We start from the raw sequence: 25,563 nt of genomic DNA, 5'->3' as shown, positions 1-25,563 counted from the left end.
CATATTGGCAGGCAAGGACCCTGTGTCCAGAGCCCAGCTGAGCACAGAGGTGTAGCGTATTTGGTAGATGAGAAAAGGTGGCTGCATCTTCTCCCGTCCTAATTTCTCACATCTGGATGCTGCTCTGTCCCTGTCCCATAAGAGCTTCTATGTGCCTCGTCCCATTTCATCCTTTCCATAGCCTTCATAACGTCTGGACTCGGGACAAACAGAGCTGGGTTTGACTCCCCGGCTGTGTGACATTGATCCGGTTTCTTACCCTCCCCGTACTGGTTTCTCCACACAAAAAAGTTAGAATTGAGGTTTAAATGAGAGTCAGCGGCTGGCCCAGGGGTTGGTATTAACAGTTGTCAGAGTGTTTATCAAAGCGAAGAGTTAGTTAGGATTACCAGCTTAATGATGTGTTTGGGGGAGATAAACAGATGGCTGCAATGCATCAAAAACTGAGATGGATTTGATGGATGGATAGATGCACAGATGTGTGATTAAGCTAGTAGAGTAGGATGCTGATGGTTGAATCTAGGTGGTGGGTATTTATCCTATTTCTTCCTCTTTTCCGTATTTGAAAATGTTCAGAATAAAATGTTGGGGGGGGGGCGATGGATTTTGGTGTCTGACTATACGGTCCCATTTTACAGATGAGAAAATGGAGGAGCTGGAGAAGTGACTTGCCCCAGGTTCATGTGGTGACTCGTAACAGAACATCTGGGATTAGTCCCTCCCCTGGCTGGGTATCCCTGGGGCAAGTTGCTGAACCTATCTGGGTCTCACTGCCAACCCGATTCTGAACCTGGAACTTACAACTTACATCTGATTTTCAAAGGGCAGGGGTGTGTCACCCCCTAAAGGATAGCAGGTCTCTTCCCATTTGGGCCCATATAGACCCCTCCTCTGGCCTTGGACATTTGACCTCCCAGGCCTTTGCCAGCCATGGCTAGATTGGGGGCTTCTTTCACACCCATGCCCATTCCAGGCCGCCTGGCCTCAAGACCATCTCCTAAGAGGTCAGGTATGCCTGTGGAAAGGTGGGTGTTATCTCATTGCTCAGCAGATCTTTCTTGAGCCCTTATTAAGTGCCAAGCACTGTTCTGGGGTGTGTGTTGGGGGGGTTGTGGGGGTAGACACCATAATGCACCTAAGAAGCCTGGAACCTGCTACAGAGGGCAGGGGAAACTGATTTGCTTACTTGCTCATTGTCTGTGTCCCCTAATTGACTGTGAGCTGCGGAATGGGGGTGGGGGGTAGCGATGGGGCAGGAAACAGAGTGTTCTTGGTCACTGCTATATTTCTGGCACACACTAGATACCCATAAACAATACTTCCTGTATGAATGAATAAACTTGGACAGTCACCCCCCGCCGCAATGCCTCAGGTCTGCTACCTTTGAACCCCAGTCAGTTCCCTAGTTCCGAGTCCCCCAGGGTTGGCAGCTATAACAAAGAGACATCAGTGCCACCCAGCTCAGATCAGGTCCCACTTCCCAGTTGTGTGACCTTGGGCAAAACGCTCCCCCTCTCTGAGCCAATTTAGTTTTCTACACTGCAAGGTGGGAATAGCTAAAGGTCTCTAGATGGGAGTTCCTGGAGGTCTCTTCTTGGTGAAGACTGGAAAAATGGCATCCAGGTAAATGAATACCCAAGGTGTAGCCCAGTGGCTCAATCTTAGCAAATGGAAGGGCAAGCTGCACAAAAATAATGTCCTTGTATGTTGCTGTTCCTAGAAGGGTCACATACCTCAGTGGGCCATGGATGACTACTATAACTATATGAGTTATAGACTGACCACTGTCTTATGTTTGGGGCACCACGTGTTCACTTCTGGAATTGATCAAGTTTCCTTTTTCTATAATAGTCAATAATAACAGCACTTATCTGGCACTTCCTGTCAGATGCTGCTCTCCATGAGGACATTTTCTCCTAATGATCTTATGAAATGAGGCCTATTAATTATTTCCTCTTGGAAATGGAGGCACGGAGAGGTGAAGTAATTTGTCCAAGGTCACACAGCAAAGAAAGTGGCAGGATGTGAAGCACAGGCTCACTGGTTTGAGTCAGCACGCTTAACCTCCGTGGTCTCTTAAAGAACATGCGTAGTGCCACCAAGATGCCAGGATCAATTCTAAAGCTTAAAACACATAGATCTCAATCACTCATTTATTCAACACACATTTATTGAGCTGCTTCGGTATACACATGGCTTTTCCAGGGCACCGGGGAAACAGAAGGTAAGAAGAGACCAGAATATAAGTCCCGTAGGCCTGTGCGCCCCGGCAGGGTAGCTCCGAGCTGTCTGGGTGCTCGATGGGCCCCGAGCAAGGCGCAGGGCACACAGCAGGCGCTCAGCAAGCGTTCCCTGAACGAACGCGCTAATCGAAGTGTCACGCCCGCAAGGCGTACACGGCCCCGCGGGGCGGAAACAGACCCAACACCACCGAGGCGTCCCGGGGCTTCTGGGAGTCCCATCTGCGCGGCCCGAGAGGCCTCGAGGAGGCTCTAAGACAGGTCGGACCCACGTCCCCGGCGCCCTCCCCGGGGCGTAGCAGCTCAAAAGACCGATTGAGGTGAGTGAGCGAGCCGCGTTCGGAGTCCCGGCCAGTAGCCCCAAAGCACCCCTCGCCCCCGCGCCTTCCACCCTTTTGGCTCCGACTCCCGGCTCCTTCGCGATTCCACCTGCGGGGCCTCCCCTCTCCTCCAGCCGCGACTCTCGCTACCTTTTCGAACCTTCGGCGCTCCCCCTGGTCGCGTCCTCCCGCCCGGCGACCATCCCCCGCGTCGGGGCGCGCCCAGGGCGCACCGCGCCCGCTCCCCAGACGGGCTGGGCGCCCGGGATACGGGAGGGTGAATCCCTTTAGCCTTTCCCCCTAATCCGGAGCATCGCTCGATGCAGTCGGCAGACTCCACAGTAGCCTGGGAAGGCACGCCCCTGAACCCCCGGGACTAGGGCTGGGGAGGGGGCGGTGCCGGTGCGGAGGTCACCCTCCCGGGGCGTTCGTAGCCTCCCATTCGTTCGCGGGCCCGCAGCTCGAAGCCCAGAGCCGAAGCTGGTTTGCTGAGTCGCGGGGCGGGGCCTCCCCCAAGCCCGTCCCTCGGCGAGGGCGGAGGGAGGAGGAGGAGGAGGAGGAAACGGGGGGAGGAACACAAAACCTGCAAGGTTTTTTTTTTTTTCTTTTGCACGTAATTAAAAAAATTTTTTTTTTTTTCAAACCCGAGGGGTCCCGCCCGGAGCGGGCGCCTGTCCGGGGCGCCCGGTCCTCGGCGCGGGGCGGCGGCAGGGGCCTGGCGGAGGCTGCCGGGCGGCCGCCATGCGATCAGGCAGTGCGCTGACCGGCCCGGCCGTTCGGCCCCTTCTGGGTCCTCCCTTTGCAGCCCGTGCGGGGCCGTCTCGGAGATCCCGCGTCGACGGCTGCTCAAACATCAGGGTGAGTTTCTCACAATGTAGCAATTTCTCTTTAAATCTCTTAACTCTCTCTATCTGCGAGTCGGGGCTGTGACAGGGCGCAAAAGCGAGGGGGGAGTGGGGGTTGGCGGCGAGGAGCCGGAGCCGGGGCCGAACCCACTCCCCCGACACTCACACACTTAGCCCCCCATCCAGGGCGCATCGCCCGCTGCCTCTTTTTCTGTTCGGCGCCCACCACCCCCGGCAGCCCCCCCTCACCCCCCGCGTCTCTCCATCACCGCCGCCCCGATTCTGCAGGGACCCCCCCCCCACCCACCCCGGGCTCCCCTGCCCAAACCCGGCGCCCGGTGCCTCCCCGGCCCTCCCGCCGGCTGCCGGGGATACAATGGAGCGGCGGAAAAACGAGACCTAACGTCCCACGGGGGGAGGGGTGGGGAGACCCCCTCCCCCGGGCGGGGGGCTCCCCCTCCCCTCCGCTCCCCTCCCCTCCCCTCCCCTCCCCTCCCCTCGCCCTGCTCCCTGCCTTTTGGGGAAGAAGAGGGCAATGGGGCAGCGGATGGTGGTTTCCCGGCCGGAGCTGGCGAGCCTTCCTCTCCCCCTGTCGCCCGTCCCCTGCGCTCCCCTCTCAGATCCCTCCGGGGGTGCCGGAGAGAAACGGGGCCTCCGGCCTGCTGGGGAGGGATGGATGCGGAAGGAAGCCACTGGGTCTCCTCCTCCCCACCGCCCCGAAACAATGAAAGGAGTTGACTTGGTCCCCCACCCCCCAGCAATGAAAGGAGTTGACCCCCGCGCCCGCTAGCTGGTTGTTCCCGGAGGGGGCCGCTACGGGGGGTGGGGGGAGGAGGGAGGTGAGCCTTACTCCTGTCACCTGCGAGATTTGGGGCGGCCCCCCATCTCCACCCCCTCGGCCTAGCAATGGGAGGCACCAGGCCCAGCCCGGGCACCGCGCTCGGGTGGTGAGCTTTAGCCAAAGGCAGCCGTTTCCCTGTGGTGAGCCCGGACGAGCCGGGCCTGAGGCCTCCCCGGGCCCCTGCGGAGGGCGGCCGGGCCGCGGGCCCCCGGAGGGAGGGATGGAGCCGGAGGGCGGAGGGATGGAGCCATCTGGTTTTCCCATCCCTCGCTGCCCCTCGGCTGCTTCTCCGGCTCCTGTCACGGGCGGCCGCGGGGAGACCAGGGACCGCGGTCTGCCCAGGCCTTGGTCCGAGGCCAGCGGCGAGCGGGGCGAGCAGCCGCGGGCGGGCTCGGGAGGCAACGGTGATTGGAAGGCACGGCGGCTCCTTCCTCTCCGCACGCCTTTGTTTTGCTTTGTGGTTCTGAGCAGCTGAACTTCCCGGGAGGTGGGGTCAGAGGCCGCTGTGTCAGCTGTCCCCGGAGGCCGGGGTGACAGGTCCCAGCCCTCTGGTGTACCCCGACCGGGGCTCCTGCCCGTGCTCGGCCTTCTGCCCGGACAGGCAGCCCCTTTTGTCACACAGCAGTCCGATAGTCTAGATCTGGGGATGTATTGAGGGTTTGCTTTTCCCTCACACCTCCTTTCCCAGGGCGCTTGTCAGGGAAACAGTTTTTAGAAACACCCCCAGACTTCACGGCCTGAGATTTCTGAGAAGTGCTCTGTGCTTTCACACCTCTCCCCTCGCCTGGGGTGGGGATGGGGGCCTCAGTCAACGCCGACCTGCTAGGGTGGTGGGAGAACAGGGGAGGAGGACAGCTGAGGAGTCACCCCCTTCCCATGTGCCAGCGTCCAGTGAGACTTAAGGGGTGTGCTTAGCTACAGCCCCCCTCCCCCAGAGCTCCCCCACTCCTGGAAGGTGGAAATAACATCTCCTACCCAGAGAGCATTAGGGATTGGCTACTGTTAGGTGCGCTACCCACTGGCCACCACCCGAGGAGGAAGTTGGGTCAGTTATGTGATTCCCATTTTGCAGACAAGCTAATGGAGGCTCAGAGAAGCTAAGTGACTTGCCCGGGGTCACACAGCCCCAATCTGTAACCGTCTCAAGTTTTTCCAACTCAGCTCAAAACTCTTAGGTTCTCCTGTACCCCTCTTTGGCAATTTGTCCCTTTGACTTCAGTTGAGTCTCAAATGTAGATAATACCAGGAAGGAGCCGCCGAATCCCCCCCACCCCCCAGCCCCCCGAGTGATCGTTTGGGGAAGGAGTAAGGAGCATCTGGAAGCTGGGCTGAGGGCAGGATGCTTTCACCTGTGGCTGGAGCAGAGCGTTTGCCTGCAGGAGCTGAGGACTGGAGGTGTGGAGTCAGGAGAAGGGGGGCCCCAGGCCTCGCTGGCTGGGGTTTGGGGGGCACTTGGTCGGTGGCCCCTCTGTCATCCTCTTCCTCTTCCATCTGAGCTGGGACTCAGCCCCGCTGGGAGGGAATCTGAGCTTCCAGGGACCTTCGTCGTCGCTCTGCCCTGTGACCCTCCGTGGCGCCGTGATGTAGCTGGCAGAGAACTCCCCTGTCCGTTCTCCCCTCGGCCTGGGTGGCAGACTCCCTGTCCCACTCTGTAACCTCAGGCACTAGATTCAACTCACTAGTCCTCAGTTTCCTCATCTGCAGGTGGGGATCAGTAGAGCTTCCTTAACTGACCTTGCGGTGACTGAAAGTTTTATCCAAGCGTGTTATTTTTATTTCTCCTTCAGCATACGGGGATATGGCAGGCCTGTAGGGTGGGGAGGAAAGTTGGGTGCTGGGTATTTTAGGGTGAATGGCAAAAGGCATCTACCTTGGAGGAATTCCCTGTGGTGGTGGGTGAGGGCAGGCAGTAAGTAAGGAGTTCCACTTTGGTGACCCTCCATCTCCAGCTCTCTGGGACCCCACCCCTTCAGCAGCCTCCAGCTCTCTGGGACCCCGCCCCTTCAGCACTTACTGGTGCCAAATACACATTTGGTGGCGGGGGGGGGGGGGGCGGGGGGGGAGGAGGAGGAAGGGCTGGGGAGGGCCCAGCTTACCCAGTGAGGGGGGCAATACGGGCGATCTTGTCATTTTACAGATGAGGAAACTGAGTCCAGCGGAAACCTGTTCCATGGCTGAGAGGGGACTCCAGCCCAGACTTCAGGGACGGGGGTGTGATTGGAGAGAAGCTAACGCTTTGAGGGACACCCTGCAAGTACCTTCCTGAGGTGACAGGCATCATAAGTAATCATAATTCCTGTGGGGTGGGGGCAGGAGGGGAGGGGCTGTAGGTCTCTCTAGGGTGAGTGCTTCCTGAAAGTTGGAACTGATTTTGGGGGGGCAGGGTGGCAGTGGAAAAGGGGGGAAATGTGAGGCCCAAGAGTGACAGGCCTATGCCCCGCCCCCCTTTTTTGCCCGCTTCCTTCCCAGAGGCCTCAGGGGCCTTCCCCAACCTTCCCTGGGGATGTGGGGTCTTCCCCCTCTCCCCTCTGAGAGGCTGTGAAAGGATCCAGGGGTCAGCACCAAGCCCAGGGGGCCTGGCAGGAGGATCCTGGGGTGTGGTGTGGGTATCCCGGGGTCCTGGGGGGGTCACCTTTGAGCCCCAGGCCCAGCCACCATCAGAGTTCCTGCCCGCTCTCCCAGCTCTCCCCCGTGGCTGTCTTGATTCCTGGTCTCAAGAATGCGGAGGGCTGCTGGTGGGGGGAAGTTAATTGGAAATAGGAAAACATGGCATTCCTTTCTAGCTGGCCTGGGCCTGGAAAGCAGTGAGGGGCTGCCTTTCTCCCTCTCCCGCCCTGCAGGGGAGAGGTGGGGGGGGGGAGCATGGTTCTCTCACCTCTGTCTCTTCGGGGTCTTTCCCCCACCAGGCTCCCTGACTCTTAGTGGAAACAGCAAGTTGCCTGTTTTACGTCCATGATGTAAAATACTCTCCCACCAATCAGAATGACTTGCCCCCCTTTTTCACCAGGTCATATCCAAGTTTGTCCCCGCTCTCTGAGGGCGGAGGGCCTGTCTCAGTTGGCTCCCCAGCGTAGGCTGTGTCACACTAGAGACACATGGGAAATGTTTGGTTGACTGGTCCCCAAGGATTCCCTCCTCCTTCCTTCCCTAGACTTCTCGCCTGCCTGGGGTACCACCAATAGAGTTTTATCCCCATTGACTGAAGCCTTTGTGTCTCAGTGGCATGCAAGATCCCCCAACGGGAAAAGAGAAGGTTTTCTAAGACATTTCTCGTTTGGCGACAGTTTTGTGTCCTGAGTTTGCAGGTATTCATGGTGGCGGGGGATCTGTTGGCAGGAGAAGCTGGAGAGAGGGCCTGTCTGTCTGTAATTGTTCCCGATTAAACTTCCTGAGGGCCTACTGTGTGCCACGGACCTGGGGCCCAGTTATGATACTGGGACCCGATCCGGGAGAAGGCTCGAGAGAAGTGTTGTCTTCAAGGCTGCTGGGGGACTTTGATGCCTTCTGTCTGGGTGGTTTGCAAAGGCTCCAAGGGGGAAGCAGCTTCTTTCTCTCTTTCTCTTTTTTTCTAAGTGATACATCCACATGGGACAAATTCAAAACCTCAAACATAGTAAATCTCCCCCTTTACCCTCCGGGGCATCCCTGGTCCCCCAACTCGCACCCCAGAGCACTGCCTCAATCCTGATGTTCTGTGCGCACACATGTATATACCTGTGTATGTCTTAAAAAATATTTATTTTGCACAGATGGTAGCCCCCTCTTCCCGTCGTTGTGCACGTTGCTTTTTTCGCTTCATCTCCCTGGGAGATGTGCACAATACATGGAGGCGTTTCTTTGGCTTTTTCTCAGCTGCATTGTATTCCTCAGTGTGGGCAAATCCTCCTTGACTCAACACGGATATGGAGGTGTTTCCTAAAGTTTCAGCGTGCAGAGCCAGAGGGCATGCATCCATTTGTCTTACTGGGAAGTGGGTATGCCAGCGGGGTGAACTCCTGGAGGTGGGATTGCTGGGTCAAGAGCCTGCGGTTTGTCATTCGGTCACTCTTGGGAGGCACCTGTGGAGCTGTATCTTGAAGGAAATCGTTTCCCCTCCTGTTCAAGTCATCCCACCCATCCATCCATTGTCTTTGCCTCTTGTGACCTCCTTGCCCCTTCCTTCCTGCCTGTGGCCTGCACCCTGTGCTTGCCACTTGGTGTAGAGGTCAAGGGTGGGGGCGCTGTTGATTCGAATCCCGGCTCTGCCGCTTGCTGGCTGAATGGATGCAGGCAGGGGGCTTGCTGGCTCTGGGCCTGAGTTGTCCCCTCTGTTAAATGGGTTCACCTCAGTACCTACTTTTGGAAAGGTTGTCGTGAGGATTAAATAATACCCATCAAGGTGCATGGGTAGCCTAGCTGAGTCATTCGGTGGAGGTGTCATCTGTCATTCTATGGCAGTTCTGTCTCCTGGGGTGAGGAGCCCCTTAATTCTGGGCTGTGAGCCCCCTTACTGGCAGGCAGGGGAGGGAATGCTGGCTTTTGCACTTACCTGCAGCGTGACCTTGGGCAAGCGATCCTTTTCTGGGTCTCGATTTCCTTGTCTGTAAAATGGGCCCATGATGGCTCCCTGGCAGGTGGGCTGTGAGGGCCGAAGGAGGCACTGCCCTCCCCAGCCGGGCGTGCAGTAGCTGTTCAGGAAGGAGCATCTGATGTTGCTGTTATTTTCACTATGGTTACTGTTCTCCTGTGGGCCCCACGCTGACTTGGCCACTCTGAAAGCTCTCCATTGTCTTCCTGAAAGGCACATAGGGAACATTGTTGGCATTCTAAACCGCACAGCAGCGGAGGGCACAGGGCAGGCTGCTGCGGTGGCATGGCCCTGGGGACAGACAGGGCTGTCCTGCTCTGGGTCTCGCTTTCCTCATCTGGAAGAACGGCTGTGATGGGAGACCTACCTGTGTGCTCACGGATGTTCAGTGCTTAACACAGTGCCTGACATATCACAGGTGCTCAGAAAGTGTCAGTGGCTGTGATGGTGGTGGTGGTGATGTTGGTCATGATGGTCATGATGATGATGATGATGATGATGATGATGATGATGATGGAGAGAAATCTCCTGTGGAATTAGATACCTGCGTCCTTGCCTCCTTCCCCTAAAACCCCGGGCAGTCAATGTTGGCATTTTAATCAGAGGGAAGGTTCCAAGGCAATCAAATACCCTTTGGGCCTCAGTTTCCTCATCTGTAACAGAACTCATGGGGTCTTTGTGAAGCTTAAATGAGTGAAGATGTAGAAAGCTTTTAAGACAGGCCCCGGCTTGCAGGAGTGCGGTGAAAATTCACTTTGCTTGTTATTATTTAAATTTTTTATCATGGAAATTTTAAAGTACCTACCAAGAGTTGAGAGAATAAAATAATCAACCCCTGTGTACCCATCGCCAGCTTCACCAATTTTGCGCTGATCCCTCATCCCGTCCCCCCCGCCCCGTGCCACCCTGCACTTTCTTTTCCCTTTTCTGCTGGAGTACATTTAAGCAAATTCCAGATAGCATATCAGTTCAATTGTATCATTATCATTACTAATGGTGTTATTATTTTTGGTATCCAGAATCTGTTTCATCACCTCCGGGTTCTATCCTGTTCTGTGCTGGAAGAGACATTAGGCCCATTTCATAGATTGGGGAAATCGAGGCTGCAGGCAGTAAACTTTGGTCAGGTTGTCCTTGATCTGTGTTCCCATCCTGTCTTGGCCAGCCCAGGCTTTGCACCTTGGTGGCTGTTTCTGATCACACGGGCTTGGGGATTTATGCCTGGATGTGGGTTCTGATATTCTGTGCAGAAATCACAGTCAGAGAAGGTGGGCCAGTGGCAGGGGGATGGACAGATGACCCCGGCAGTGAGGGGTTACTGGGTCAGCCGCCCGGGTTCGAGTCCTCTTTCTGCCCCTTCTAACCTTGTGACTTGGGGGCAAGTTACTTCCTTTCTCTAATTCCAGATTAGAGAACCAGAAGTACAGGAATAATAAATCGATGCTTCTTTCAAGAGCTTTTGCATCAGTTAAATCAGGTCCTGAGTGGAAAAGTGTTTTGCAAGTGCCTGGCTCAGAGTAAGCGCTCTGCAGAAGGTAGCAGTCACCATTGTCACTGTAGTTAGTTATCACTTCCGTGGAGGCTGTAACCAAACGCTCCTTCCAGGGGTAAGAGGGTCAGAGGAAGGGTTATATCCCTGGAGCCCCTGACCAGGCCTGGCTGCCTTAATCCCCCGCTTTTGCTCACTCCATCCTCTATAATTCTCCTTCAAAGTGTTTCTTGTCCTTCGAGGGGCTGGAGGGGGCTGTTGACTTCTAGGTAACCCCCCCGCCAGCCTCCTGTGTCCCCTATGTCCCATCCTGGCAGCCTTGTGTGCGGAGTGAGGGAGGACCATCTCTATGGCTGTGGGACCCTCGTTAATGACCCCTGGGGCCCTGGAGGGAGCCCCGGTGGCCTCCGCAGCTTGGAGGTGAAGGGCGGTCCATTTCTCCAGGACACCTGCAGATCGAAGGTGCCTGGAGCCCCCTTTCCAGAGGATGGATGCCGCCCTGCCTCTCGTCCACTATGTGGTACTGGGCAGGCTGTTGCTCGCAGATGCTCACGGGATGATTGTGGCAGTTGGCTAGGTTGTAACCTCCCTCCTGTCCTTCAAGGCACCTCACCCATCTTCGAACACCAAGCCCTCCAGGCTAGGTGACGGGGGCCCCCGGAAGAGTTCTCAGCTCTTTACCCTCTCAGGCCAGGCTCCCCTCGGCCTAGCAGGCTCTGGCCACGGTGGCCTCACTTCTCTCCCCAGAACATGCCCAGTGCCCTCCCGCTTTTGTGGACATGCATCCCCCATTTTTTGTTTGTTTGTTTGTTTGTTTTTGGCGGTACATGGGCCTCTCACTGCTGCGGCCTCTCCCGTTGCGGAGCACAGGCTCCGGACGCGCAGGCTCAGCGGCCATGGCTCACAGGCCCAGCTGCTCCGTGGCACATGGGATCCTCCCGGACCGAGGCACGAACCCGCATCCCCTACATCGGCAGGCAGACTCTCAACCACTGCGCCACCAGGGAAGCCCCCATGCATCCCCTTTCACAGAAAGTTTTGTGTGTGTGTGTGTATGTGTGTATGTATTTCTCCCCCAACCTCTCATTGAGTGTAATTGGCATACAATGAAATACACAGATTAAGGGTGCTTCTCCATGAGTGTTGCCAAACCATAGCAGCGTGTGTAATCCACACCCCATCGAGATCCAGAGCGTTCGCATCGCAGCCAAAAAGTTCCTTTGTGCCCCTTCACCGTCAACACTCCTGTTGTGGATCTGCCTTGCCTCTTCTTGAATCTCGCAGACGTGTGTGGTCCTTTGGGTTGAGCACCTCAGCTCAGCATCACTGTTTTGAGATTTAGCCTTTTTATCACTGAGCAGGAGTCCTTGGGAAGGCTTTACCTCCTTTCTCTCGGGAGAGAGAAATCTGCCCCCCCCCCGCCCCGCCTTGAAGTCTCATCATCCCATTTGTCCCTCCCCTGGGTGCCCTTCCCAGCCTCAGCCTCCGGCCTAGGGACGCTCTCCCATTTCACTGCTCCACCCCTCGTAGCCCCATTGGGATGTAGGTGTCCCGTGAGCTTTTCTTCAGGCCTGGCTTTCTCACTAGATTCTATAAACTACAGAAGGAGGGAAATGATGTGCCCCGTGTTCTCAGCTCCTGGTGTGCAGTAGGAATCCTGTAATGTTTGTTGCCTGACTCACTGACTGACTGAAGGATGGACATGTCACAGGCATGGAGAAAGGGAGCAGAGAGCCTGTGCTTGCGGTCGCTATTCTGTTTCTTAAAAAGTGTGACCCACCTGCTTCCAAAGCACCAAAAATGCCAATCTCGGGGTGCCACGCATCTCCTGGGAGTCCTGGTGGGTAGGGCCCGAGAGGCCCCCAGCCAGGCTCAGCTGCCTTCATTGCCCGCCCCCCCGGGCCCATCCCCCCACCACTTTTATCAAGCCCGACCCCTGAGTGGTTCCTTGGCTCAGGAAGCCCAGCCCTCAAAGCTGCAGGGCTCTGCCTGCAGTGGCAAAGCTCCACCGGCAGGCCCCTCACCCAGGACAGGCAGCCATGGGTCTCCCACCTGCACTTGACACTTGGTCCATGGACATTGCCCATCCTGCCCTAGCCACCTCCCCACTGCCCAGTACTCGCTCCCTCAGTGTCTTCAGAGACGGAGTGAATCAGGGCCCATGGGACAGGTCAGGACTGCCCACTGCTCAGCAGGGAGACTGAGGCTGGAGGGGGGCGCTCAGCTGCTGCCCTCCTCAGTTCAGCCAGGACTGGAAGCCACACATGCTGTGTTCACACAAGCCATGTGCTGTAAGTTACGCCTCCTTTTACAGAGATGCTAAAATGGGCAAAGACTCAGGTCTCGAAGTTGATAAAAATGTCCGGGAAACTTCTGCTCCGTCTTTGCCTCTGGTTTCTGTGGCCCTTCCGGGCTGCCTGTGCTTTGCCACCTAAAGTCTCAAAGCTGTTCCGTGAGGAGCTGTTTTCCTTTGTCAGATTTCTGTCTCCTTAGCTGGACCAGCAGAATTCCCTGACATCTGCCCAGCCCTTGCCCGTCCCCGAGCCCGTCCCCCTTCCACAGTCCTATTTTTTCTTTGGGACCTTTAAGGGGCAGGGAGTCGTGTGTGCATTGGTCACAGGGGACACTGAGCCAACTTCTGGGCCTGAAGAGCCCCCGGCCAGACTCTGTAGCAGAATAGGGAGATTTATGTAAGGGAGTTCCTAACAGAAGTCTGCTTTAAGCAAATGAACAGTAAAATATATATACCCACACACATACATTAATACATGTTACATATTATTATACTTTATGTAATAATTTAGTGGTAAATTTAAACTTAGCAGTATAATAGGCATGTAGTAAATGTATATATTATATACACATATATGCAAGTGCATATGTATATATCTCTCTATATATATCTGTATAAGATTCCCTTGTATTCTCATTTCCTTCCCTGGCCCAGTGCCCTGGCAAATTGTTCTGTGCCCTGGCAAATTGTTTGCTTTGTGTGGTGGATTTTTGCTTTCTACAGAGGATCCTGCTGTATTTCTCTTTCTGAGTCTTTTTCGCCCAACATCCACTCTCAGGCCTCCTGTGTTGCTACTTGTGCATCTTGTCTGTTGCTTCTCCTGGCTGTGGGACTCCGTGCGGTGCAGTTTTCATGGTTTGCTTAGAATTTTCCCAAGGGCCAGACCCCTGGGTTGCCTTCCTTTCCCAGTTACAGTGAGAGGTGAAGTGCCTTGTCCAAGGTTACACAGCTAGCTGCTGGCAGAGCAGGGATGTGAATCCAGGCGCATTGTACTGGTTAATTCAGACCCACATAGCAGGCCTCCCTTGTGCCGGGCGTCAGAGCTCTGCACTCGGGTCAGGGGAGGGGGGTAAACCCAAAATACACCCATCCTCCCTGCAAGGTGAGGTCAGTGTCTCAGGAGTGTCAGCTGGGCTGGTGAAGGCCAGGAGGAGGCATTGCTTGTGGGGTATGTTGGTGCATCAGGGCAGGCTTCCTGGAGGAGAGGGCTTCTGGGGGCAGGCTTTGGGCTCCATGCCATTTCTAGCAGAGAGAAACCTGGGATGCTTTGCACAAAGGCCAGTTGCAGCTTCACGGGGAAAGAGGACCCAGGACACTGGGGCTGAGATCTGGGGTGCTTTGGTTTTGTTGATGGGAGGTAAGGGAAGGAGGGAGTCCAGGATGATCCAAAGTCACTGGCCTGAGCAACTGAGTGGATGCAGGTGCCCTTTCTTGAGATGCTGTAGTGGTGTCTATAGTTTGGGGAACACAAACCCCAGAGAGTAAAGCTCCAGCACCCTCTCGGCTGGTGGTGAGGTGCAGACGGAATGAATGAATGAACTGGAGGCATCATGAGTGAGAGACGGTGACATGGAGTGATCACTGAAGTCCCAGGGATGGGGATGATTCCCCAGGGAGAGGACAGGAGAGGGTGGAGAGTCAACTTAGGCAGGCCACCCACGTGTAGGGAGGGGTGGGAGCTTCTTTGGCCAAAACAGAGAAAGGGAGGAGGAGCAGGATAAGGCAGGATCAGCTTCTCAGGAACAAAGGGGGAGAGTTTTTAGAAAGGTTTAACTTCCATGGACCTGAGGACAGGCTTCCTGGGTTGGATGAGGCTGTTGTGGAAGCAAAGGTTTCCTGGGTTTGATGGGTATGTAGGGGCGGAAGCCAGACTGGAATATGGTGAGGAGTCATGAGAGAAGGATGGCTTCGTGGATGGATGGATGGATGGATGGATGGATGGATGGACAGATGGACGGACGGAAGGCAGGCAGATGGAGCTCTTGGCAGCCAGAGATTGGAAAAAAAAATCCTGCTACCCTTTATGGCTCCCTAGTGCCCTCAGGTGAAAGTCTAATCTCACCTCCCCCCACAGAGCCCCATTAGTCTGGCCTGGGCTTATCTCCCTGACCTCATCTCCTGCCCTTTCACCTTGCTTTCTTCCCACACCCAGCTTGTTCCTGCCTCCCCACCTTTGCTCTTGCCTCTAATTGCCATGATCTTCTCCCATTCCTTCCTGTCTCTGGGCTCCTCGTCCTGTCCTGCAGGCCTCTGCTTAAATACCGCCTCCTCTGGGAAGCCTTCCTTGACGACCCTGTCCAACTTTCTCCATGTCATGCGGTTTGCTTCTGTGTGAGGATTCATCCCCCGGACCTGACTGGGAATGCGTCCAGACTCAGTATTCACTGCATGAGTGAGGGACCAGGCTTAGAGAGTTTTAGGATCTGAGCAGGCTTAGAGAAAAGGAAAGGAGCAAAGGAAGATTCTAGAAGAAGAGGGAGGAGGTGGGGTGGTGGGTTGGGCTCAAGAGTGAAGCTTCCTTACAGGTCAGGAGGTGAGGAAGAGAGGGGTGTGAAGGCAGAAGAAAGATGTTTGTGCAGTTGGGAAGGAGTTCAGGAGGCCAGTGCAAAGCTGCTTGGAGACAGGAGGGGGTGGCAGGAGGTGGGGGGCGGGAGCGGGGGAGGCCGGTGGTATTGCCAGCTGTTGGGAGGGCGAGAGCTTTGGCCATCCTGCCCCAGCTGGGAGAGGCAGCCGCCTTTTATCTTTTCCAGGACAAGGTCTTAAGAGCACGAGGTGGTCCTTAGTGGGGGGGGAAGGAGGGCTGAGGTCCTTTGGGGAACCTGCTCGGAGGCCTCCGACCTTTCCCCCAGAGAAACGCATGCTTGACTCTACATCGCAACCTTTGGCGGAGGATTTCAGGGGTGTTGTGGATCCAGTTAGGAGCTTTCCACAGCTCATGACCGTAGCAACAATAATAATAACAGCCCACACGGCCATGGGCACCAGTCTAGGGCCCTCACAAGTCCTGACTCAGTTACTCACGTTAGGACCTTAGGAGGTAGGTGCAGTGAGCATCCCCATTTTACAGATGAGGAAACTGAGGCACTGGGCGGTTAAGTGACTTGCCCAGAGTCACACATCTGCTAAAGGGTATACTGGGGATCCCCCACCCCACCCTGGGGGTCGCAGTCTGGCCCCAAAGCCCAGGCTTTTAGCCATAAAGCCTCACTGTTTGCTTGTTACAGGGACCAGGACTGAAAGCCCACAGTCAGGAAGTTGCCTTTCCCCGCCCCCCTCCACTCTGCTTTTTGCCCTGGGATCCAGCTTGGGTCTCAGCTTAGCCAGTGGAGGCCCCGGCTCAGCAGGGTGCCGTCCCACCCTCCTCTTTCCCTTTTTACCCTCCGTGGTGTCTTCATTAACATAACTGTGCTGCCCCCAGCTTCCTCGGATGTGTTTGTGAGGGAACCCCCGTGGGTGACTGACAGGGAGACCTGCAAGGAAGGGGTCAGGACCCCGGAGGCAGATCTGGCCTGGAGGCAGCTGCGGGACTTGGAGCAGGGGCCCACCACCTCTCGCAGCCTCAGTTTCCCCATCAGCGAGCGGGGGGCGGGGGCCTGATGCCTTCCTCTCGGAGGTTTCATAGATGACGTCACATGTCAACAGATGTGCTGCAAGTTTATGGCAGTAAGCAGCTTCCGAGGTGTGTCAACATTCAGAATATTTCAGACCACAGCGCAGGCTGCAATGAGGTGGAACAGCCCTCAGCCAGGCAGGGCAGCTCCCCTTCCCCAAATAGGCTAAAGATTTCTGCAGCAAATACTATTCCTGCTGCTAATATATCTGTGGCTGTTCTACACTAAGAAGGATACATAAGGATAGTCATTGCAGGTTAGCTTTTGCCCCACAGTGAGTACAGGGGAAAACAAAGGGATGGTTTTTAGAGATTTTTGGAGGTTGGAATTGCAGATATGGGGTTGTAGATCGAGATGATCTGGGACATGGTGGGATGTCTGTGGCGTTTCATTGAGATAAGGGACCACCTGGCACTTAATAAGCCCGTTGTAAGTGCTGGCTGCTATTATTATCACTGACCAGCCTTTAGTCTGTACCTACTAAGTCTGTGCAGACAGATTGGGCTGTGTTGCAGATCAACAGTTTCTCAAACTTGAACGTGCACACGAATCCCTTGGGGAGCCTGTTCAAATGCGGGGTCTCATTCAGCGGGTCTGTGGCAGGCGTGAGACTCTGCATTTCTAGCAGGCTCCCAGGGGACACTGAGGCCGCTCCTTTGAGTAGCAAAGGGTAGAGTGGTTTCCGGACGATTTCCGAGTTGCTTCAAGGGCCCTGCACTGGATGCGGAGGCTAAGATCAGATTCCTTAACTCTTTGGGGTTTGCCAGTTTGAGGGCAGATGTGTATGAATTAATTCGACACGGAAAAAAGTCATATATAACACTATGAAAGTCTTTTCACTGTCCCCTTGTCCTGCCCTCTCCAGAGGAGCCCTATGTGAGGAGTTTGGGTGCATTCTTTCTACCCCTCTATTCTGTGCATACATTTTTTTCCTCTTGCTCACACGTACCATATGAATTATTCTACAGCTTGCTTTTTAACTTGAACAAGTGTCTTAGAATTATTTCCATGGCAGCAATCTAGAGCTCCACTCTTTTTTTTTAATTGAAGTATAGTTGATTTACAATGTTGTGTTAACTTCTGCTGTACAGCAAAGTGATTCAGTTATACATATATATTTACATTCTTTTTCATAGTCTTTTCCATTGTGGTTTATTACAGAATATTGAATACAGTTCATTGTGCTATACAGTAGGACCTTGTTTTTTTAAAAAATATTTAATTAATTAATTAATTAATTAATTTTTGGCTTTGTCGGGTCTTAGTTGTGGCACATGAGCTCTTCACTGTGGTGCATGGGCCTCTCTCTCCAGTTGTGGCACGCGGGCTCCAGAGCACGTGGGCTCAGTAGTTGCCGCGCACACGGGCTTAGGTGTGGTGTGCGGGCTTAGTTGCCCCAAGGCATGTGGGATCCTAGCTCCCTGACCAGGGATCGAACCCACGTCCTCTGCACTGGACAGCAGATTCTTAACCACTGGACCACTAGGGAAGTCCCCAAGAGCTTGTTTTTGTTGTTGTTGTTGTTTTTGTTTGTTTGTTCATTTGTTTTTTAAGTTTTTTTTGTGTGTGTGGCTGCACTGTGCCGCACGTGGGATCTTAGTTCCCCAACCCGGGATCAAACCCACATCCCCTGCATTGGAAGCACAGAGTCTTGACCACTGGAGTGCCGGGGAAGTCCCAGGACCTTGTTGTTTATCCATTCTGTATATAATAGTTTGCATCTGCTAATCCCAAACTCCCAATTCGTCCGTCCCCCACCCCTCCCCCGAGAACCCGTTCTTTTAGCAAACTAAAGGAGGAGTAGTATTCCATAATTTATTTAACCTCTACTCTATGGATTTTTTTTTTTTTTTGGTTCCAACTTTTACTGTGAGCCTATATATGTCTTTATATTTAAAGTGTGCTTACATTTAAAGTGTGTCTCTTGCAGACAGCAAATAGTCTATGTCCTTTGGATGATTGGAATGTCGAGACCAGTGCTGTCCAGTAAGAAAATCCTAGCCACTTACACGTTACTTAAAATTTTCTAGTAGCCACAGGAGAAAGAAATAGGGAAAATTAATGTGAATATATTTTATGCAACCTGTTATATACAGAATACTATTATTTCAACACGTAATCAGTCTAGAAGTCACTAATGAGATATTTTACAGTCTTTTTTATTGTGGTAAAATGCACGTGACCTAAAATTTCCCATTTTCACCATTCTTAAGTGCACAATTCAGTGGCATTATGTATATTTGCAATGTTGTGTAACCGTCACCACTCTCCATTTCCAGAACTTGTTCATCCTTCCATACAGAAACTCTGTGCCCCTTAAACAATAATTCCCCATCCCCCTCTCCCACCACCTACTGGTAACCTCCATTCTACTTTCTTTCTCTATGAATTTGACCACTTCTTCCTCATATAAGTGGAATCATACAGTATTTATCCTTCTGTGTCTGGCTTATTTCACTTACCATAATGTCTTCAAGGATAGTCATCACATTCGTAGCATCTATCAGAATTTCCTTCCTTTTTAAGGCCGAATACTATTCCATTGTCTGAATAGACCACACTGTGTTTATCCATCCAATAATAGACAGACACTTGGGTTATTTCCACCTTTTGGATATTGTGAATAGCGCTGCTATAAACATTGGCATACAAGAATCTGAGTCTGCCTTCAGTGCTTTTGGATATACACCTAGGAATGGAGTCGCTTGGTCATCTGGTAATTCTCTTTTTAACTTTTTTTTTTTTTTTTTTTTTTTGCGGTACACGGGCCTCTCACTGTTGTGGCCTCTCCGGTTGCGGACCACAGGCTCCGGATGCGCAGGCCCAGCGGCCATGGCTCACAGGCCCAGCCGCCCCACGGCATGTGGGATCTTCCCGGACCGGGACACAAACCCGTGTCTCCTGCATTGGCAGGCGGCTCTCAACCACTGCACCACCAGGGAAGCCCTCTTTTTAACTTTTTGAGGAATCACTGTTGTCCACGGTGGCTGCACCATTTCACATTCCCACGAGTAATGCACAAGGGTTCCGATTTCTCCACATCGTCGCCAACACGTGTTGTACACTGTTTTCCGCCTTCCATCCCGCACTGAGTTTTTGAAATCCAGTGTGTATTTTCCACTCAGAACATCTTATTGGACTAGCTCCGTTCCCAGGGCTGGGCAGTCACGTGAGGCCTCTCTGAGTGGACGGTGCAGGGTTAGACCGTTGGTATTTGCCCTCATTACTGATGTGGCTGCATTGAAATCTTCTTACTGTTCATTTTTGGTTTATCTCTGGTGTTCTTTGTTCCTTATTCTCTCGTTTCCTGCCTCCTTTAGATTAATTGAGTAATTTGGCCTTCCATCTTATCTCCATTAGGAGCTGATTCATGCTACCTCTTTATTACTCTAGAGTTTCTATTCTGCGTCTTTTTTTTTTTTTTTTTTGCTGTATGCGGGCTTCTCACTGTTGTGGCCTCTCCCGTTGCGGAGCACAGGCTCCGGATGCGCAGGCCCAGCGGCCATGGCTCACGGGCCCAGCCGCTCCGCGGCATATGGGATCCTCCCAGACCGGGGCACGAACCCGTATCCCCTGCATCGGCAGGCGGACTCTCAACCACTGCGCCACCAGGGAGGCCCTATTCTGCGTCTTTGACCAGGACCTGGGCTCTGCTCCTGAGTGAGATGGGAGCCATGGCAGGCTTTTGAGCAGGGGAGTGACCCGACCTGGCAGTTTTGTATCCACATCTGCAGTTCCTTGTGCAGGAGCGTTTCTACTGGCCAGATTCCTGGAAGAGGACTTGCTAAGGCAAAGGGAAGCGTGTTCTGAGGTTTGAGGAGGCCCTGGCAAATGGCATTCCAGAAAGGCCTCACTGTTCTCATACCTTGCAAAGAGCAGCCAGAATTTACCGAGTGACTGCTTGGTGCCAGGCCCTAGAGATGCTGGCGAGAATCAGCCCAAGTCCTGCTACTTAAATAACTCTTGGTCCTGGAAACGCAGGGCAGTCTCTGGAGTGGCCTCTGAGCTCAAAGGAAGGTGAAGCTTTCGGAGGAACCAAAAAAGGAGAGGCCAGAGGCTATTCTAGGTGGCAGAAGGAGGCCTGGCACAGCCCTGGTGTGAGCTCTGGCTGGACCAAGAAGTGGAGTGTATTGGCCTGGAGACTGCGTGTGTGGGCCCCCCATCCATGTGGGACATATCGAGGTACAGCTAAGGAGTAAAATAATAGCACCTCCCCCTTGGGGCTTGTCTGGGAGGGTTCAGCAGGAAGCAGACAGCACACGGTTGTTGTTTGGCTAACTTATCCCCCCTGGGAGGGGATCAGTATCGGACGGGGCGGCCTGACCTAGGGACAGGCATGATCCATGCTTTGGACATGTTTAGGCCCTGTGGCAGATAGACTTGGACTTGGAGCCCAGCTGTCTCCTTCTTCAGGCCAGCTGCGCCAGGCCTCTGTTAGAAGAGGATACATAACAGTAGAAGCTGCTTCTCAGGAGAGTGATGAGGGTCAGGCAATGAGACGGTCACCACATGGAGCGCAGGGGCCTCCTGGACCAGAGTAGGGTTCCATGAAGGTCAGCCACTATTATTATTATTGCTGCTGCTGCTGTTGTCATTGTTGTTGATTTAAGGCTTACAGGCAACAGCCAGATCCTTCCAGACCTGCCCCCCAAGGACTGAGACCCCTGGAGAAATGAGGTCAGTTGCTCAGGGTCAGGAAATCGCAGAGCAGGGATTTGAAGCCAGGTGTGTCTGACCTGAGCTCAGGGGCTCCCTGCTTCCAGGCCTTGGGGGAGCCTTGGGCTTAGCACAAAGACTCTTCCCTTCTTAGATCAACCAGGGAGCAAGGCGTGCTATCACAGTGACACCACCTCCATCAGTGATGCTAAGGGCAGCTCGCCCGCTGTGACTCAACAGGCAGAAGGACCTGACCCGAAGCCAAGCTATTCGTAGTCTGTCTTTGCTCTCCATGTGAATATTCATACATTTGGCTGCAGAAATATTAGTGTTTGATTACTGGGTGGCGTCTCAGAGCTGGTTGTGGGTGTTCTGCCATAGACAGGTGCGCATCCCAGCACCTGGCAAAGTCTGGAAAAGAATCTGCTTTTCGGAAAGCATCTCCCCTCAAAGGTTTCGAATAAAGGCTCTTGGACCCCTTAGAATATATATTCTGTCTCGCGCTTGCCCACCCCCCAGGGTGCGTGTTGCCTGTACTGTTTGGCGACGTTGGATGGTGTTTACTACTCAGATTCCGCGCTCCTTGCTAGACGATGCAGAACGAGCAGCCGCATCGGGCCTTCATGGGCTCCAAAGGCGAGGAAGCCGGGTGGGTGGTAGGAGTGGGCAGGGAGGCTTCTGGAAGCCTGTTCCTGAAAGCTGGGAGCCTGGAGGCTGTGTTGCGCTGTGACTGGTGATGAGGGAGGAAGGGGGAATGTGATGATGGGCCAGACTGGGGCCTGCCCTGTGACAGGATGCTCCTGCGCAGCTGGACACTGTGTCAAGGGAACCAAGAGAGAAGCCAGGCCCTGGAAATGGGCAGGAGTGGAATTAAGGGCAGATTTTATTCACTTTTGTCTCCAGCCCGTCCCGCTCTGCCGAGCCCTCCACTGGGTTGTCTCAGAGGCACCTCAAACTTAACACATCGGACCCCTCACCCCCACCCCCCAAGCAAACAAACAAAAGTAAAGCCTGCCCCCTCCAGTTTGTCACCATCTCGGTTCATCCTCCCAGTGGCCTGGGTCAGGTACTTTGGCATCATCCTTGACTCTTTTTTTTCTCTCTCTTTTTAACTTTTATTTATTTATTTATTTATGGCTGCTGCTCCGCTTGCGGGATCTTAGTTCCCCAACCTGGAGTCAGACCCAGGCTGCAGCAGTGAAAACGCCGAGTCCTAACCACTGGACCGCCAGGGAACTCCCGATTTTAATTTTTCTTATTGTGATAAACAACGCATGACATAAAACTTACCATCTTAAGCCCTTTTTAGTCACATTGCTGTGTGGATGCCCCTTATCCTTCTGTCTTCTGCACCCCGTCAGTCCAGCAGTGTAGCCTGTGAGCTCTGCTTGTGGAAGATCTCCACCGTCTGGCCTGTCTCCCCACCCCCGCTGCGCCCACCACGGTCCAGCCACCATCACCTCCCGCCTGGACCATCTCAGTCTCCTCCTCCTCCTGGGGCTCCCTCCATCCCCTGCCCCCCACCGGCTATTTCCCTCACTCAGCCAACCAGACCCTGTTGTAACCTGAATCAGCTTATGGCCCTTCTCTGCTCAGAGCCCTCCCGTGCTCGCCCAAGAACTCCGCTCAACAATGCACTAACCACTGGGTGAGTGTGAGTGTTAAAAAAAAAAAACAACACACTGGATTTCAAAGACTTCGAAGGAAGGGGGAAAAAGTCAGTTCCCCATTAATACTATTTTTATGTTGATGACACGTTGAAATGATCGTGTTTGTATATATCATATTACATACAATGTATTCTTGAAATTAACATACGTTAAATTCACCTCTTCTTTCCACTAGAAAATTTAGAATGACATATGTGGCTTGCATTGCCTTTCTGGGGGGCAGCACTGGTTTAGAAGGCACCTCCCCTGTTGGGCTGTCGGAGGGGTGAATGAATGAACGTACGTAAAGCTTTGAGGACAGTGCCTGATACGTCTAGTGCAACATGTTAGCTGTTGCTTTTTTTTTTTAATAGATATTTAACTGCTAGGATATTTTATTATTTTTTTTAATTTTATTCATTTATTTTTGGCTGTGTTGGGTCTTTGTTGCTGCGTGTGGGCTTTCTCTAGTTGCAGCGAGCGGGGGCCACTCTTTGTTGCGGTGCACAGGCTTCTCATTGCGGTGGCTTCTGTTGTGGAGCACGGGCTCTAGGCGCACGGGCTTCAGTAGTTGTGGCACACGGGCTCAGTAGTTGTGGCTTACGGGCTCTAGAGCACAGGCTCAGTAGTTGTGGCACACGGGCTTAGTTGCTCCGAGGCATGTGGGATCTTGCTGGACCAGGGCTCAAACCCGTGTCCCCTGCATTGGCAGGCGGATTCTTAACCGCTGCGCCACTAGGGAAGTCCTGTTATTGCTTTTTTTTTTTTTTTTTTCTTTTTGCGGTATGCGGGCCTCTCACTGTTGTGGCCCCTCCCGTTGCGGAGCACAGGCTCCGGATGCGCAGGCCCAGCGGCCATGGCTCACGGGCCCAGCCGCTCCGCGGCATATGGGATCCTCCCAGACCGGGGCACGAACCCGTATCCCCTGCATCGGCAGGCGGACTCTCAACCACTGCGCCACCAGGGAGGCCCTGTTATTGCTTTTTAATTGTGGGAAAATGTGCATACCATAACATTGACCATTTTCACCATTTTTAAGTGTCCAGTTCAGTGGCACTAAGTACGTTTATGGTGTTGTGCAGCCATCATCTGTATCCACTTCCAGAACTTTTTCATCATTCCAAACAGAAACTCAGTACCCATGAAACAATAACTCCCTGTTCTCCCCTCCCACCAGCCCCTCGTAACCTCTCATCTACTTTCTGTTTCCATGAATTTGCCTATTTTATGCACCTCATTTAAAAATTAAAAAAAATTTTTTTAATCTTTTGGCTGCACCCTGCGGCATGTGGGATCTTAGCTCCCCGGCCAGGGATGGAACCCGTGCCCCCTGCAGTGGAAGCACAGAGTCTTATCCACTGGACTGCCAGGGAGGTCCCGTATGGTCTCATGTAAATGGAATCATACCATATTTGTCCTTTTGAGTCTGAGTTATTTCACTTAGCATAATGTTGCCAAGGTTCATTGCTAATGTAGCATGTATCAGAATTTCATTCCTTTCCAAGACTGAATAATACATCCAGTGTGTGGCTGTACCGCATTTTGTTTCTACACCCCTCAGGTGATGGGCACGTGGGTCGTTTCTGCCTTTTAACTGATATTATTTTTAGTTCATGATCTGACCCCTGGCTTTCTATCTATCTATCTAACCTCATCTCCCACTAACTACTCTCCCCCTTACTCACTCCGCTTCAGCCTCACTGGCCTCCTTCCTTGACTCAGACACGTATCCACCTCAGGGCCTTTGCACTTGCTATTCCTCTGCTCCATGATTCCCTCCCTCCCCTCCTCAATCAAGCCTGCCTTTATTACTCTAGTTAAAATTACAAATACCTTGTCCTTCTTTTTCATTGCTTTTCCTCCACAGCACTTAGCAACTTCTGACATAATATTTATTTTACATTTATATTGATTTTACATGTCCTAATCTTTTATAACATTTGTATTTTAAATATGATAGATAATTCTATACATGACATATATTCTAATATCTATTAAATATTTATTCAATAAATAAAAGCTAAATACATGTAAATTAAATATTTGTAAGTACTTAGTATAATCTGTTATATTGTTCTTTCTTTGTTTCCCTCCTTACTCTCCTCAAAAATGTAAGCTCCACGTGAACAGGGATCTTTGTTTTGTTCACAGCCATCCCTCCAGCTTCTAGAACAGAGCCTGGCACGCAGCACATATCCCAAGCCTTAATTGCTGAATGGCTGGATATTTCGTGAATGAGGAACCCGGGAGGATGTGAATGAGCCAAAAGAAAGTGTGTTAATCGGGGAGAGGAGAGGAAGTTGGGAAGAGCAGCAAAAGGGCCCCGAGGCTTAAAAGCTGGTGTGATCAGGCCCTGGGTGAGTGTGAGGGACACTAGGGAACAGGCTGGCAGAAGAGACACAGTGCGTGCTTTGGGGGTGGTGGAGGTCTGAGCTTTGCCTGAAATGTGGTTCCCTCATTTGCTGGGTAACCTTGAGTCAGTGACTTGTCCTCTCTGGGCCTCATTGCCTCATCTGTAAAAAGGGAGAAGAGCAGCTGTTCGTTCATGAATGCAACATGAACATACATATTTCCTGCATTCCTGCCATGTGCCGGGCACTGTGGTAGATGAGGCAGGCAGCGTCCTCACCCCCATTGATCTATTCCAGGCCCTCACCTCCAGGGTCATGTAGAATTAAGCACTGTGGTGGCCTGTGGTGAACCGCAGTTCCTGTCGTCAGCTGTAGGCTTCAGCTTTCCTCATCGGTAAGGTAGGGATAGAGGTACCCACCGTGCGTGGTTGTCATGGAAGTCCGGTACCCCGTGTATGGTAATGGCGATTTCTAAATGAGGGCTTTGTTATTGGTGTGGTCTTGGGCTCGAGATGCAACTTGGATCCTTCATCATTGAGCTTATGTTTCTTTTCTTTTTTTTTCTGGACCACGCCACACAGCTTGCGGGATTTTAGTTCCCCGACCAGGGATTGAACCTGGGCCCCCCCAGGCAGTGAAAGCGCTGAGTCCTAACCACTGGACCGCCAGGGAATTCCCATGGAGCTTATGTTTCTTTTCAA

General features: G+C 53.1%; 1 long non-coding RNA gene across 1 annotated transcript in view; it reads left to right on the top strand.

Annotated features, from left to right (window-relative positions):
* The first annotated feature begins 3,128 nt into the window (after positions 1–3,128).
* The window catches only part of LOC132480465 (uncharacterized), a 59,499-nt gene continuing 37,064 nt past the window's right edge, over positions 3,129–25,563 (top strand). The window contains exon 1 of the long non-coding RNA XR_009530649.1: positions 3,129–3,418. This is a non-coding gene — a long non-coding RNA (uncharacterized LOC132480465). The remainder of the gene's footprint in view (positions 3,419–25,563) is intronic.

This window comes from Mesoplodon densirostris, chromosome 19, assembly GCF_025265405.1.
Source record: "Mesoplodon densirostris isolate mMesDen1 chromosome 19, mMesDen1 primary haplotype, whole genome shotgun sequence".
Taxonomy (NCBI): Eukaryota; Metazoa; Chordata; class Mammalia; order Artiodactyla; family Ziphiidae; genus Mesoplodon; species Mesoplodon densirostris.
The sequence above is the reverse complement of the archived record's forward strand: the minus strand, read 5'-3'. Positions and strand labels throughout refer to the sequence as shown.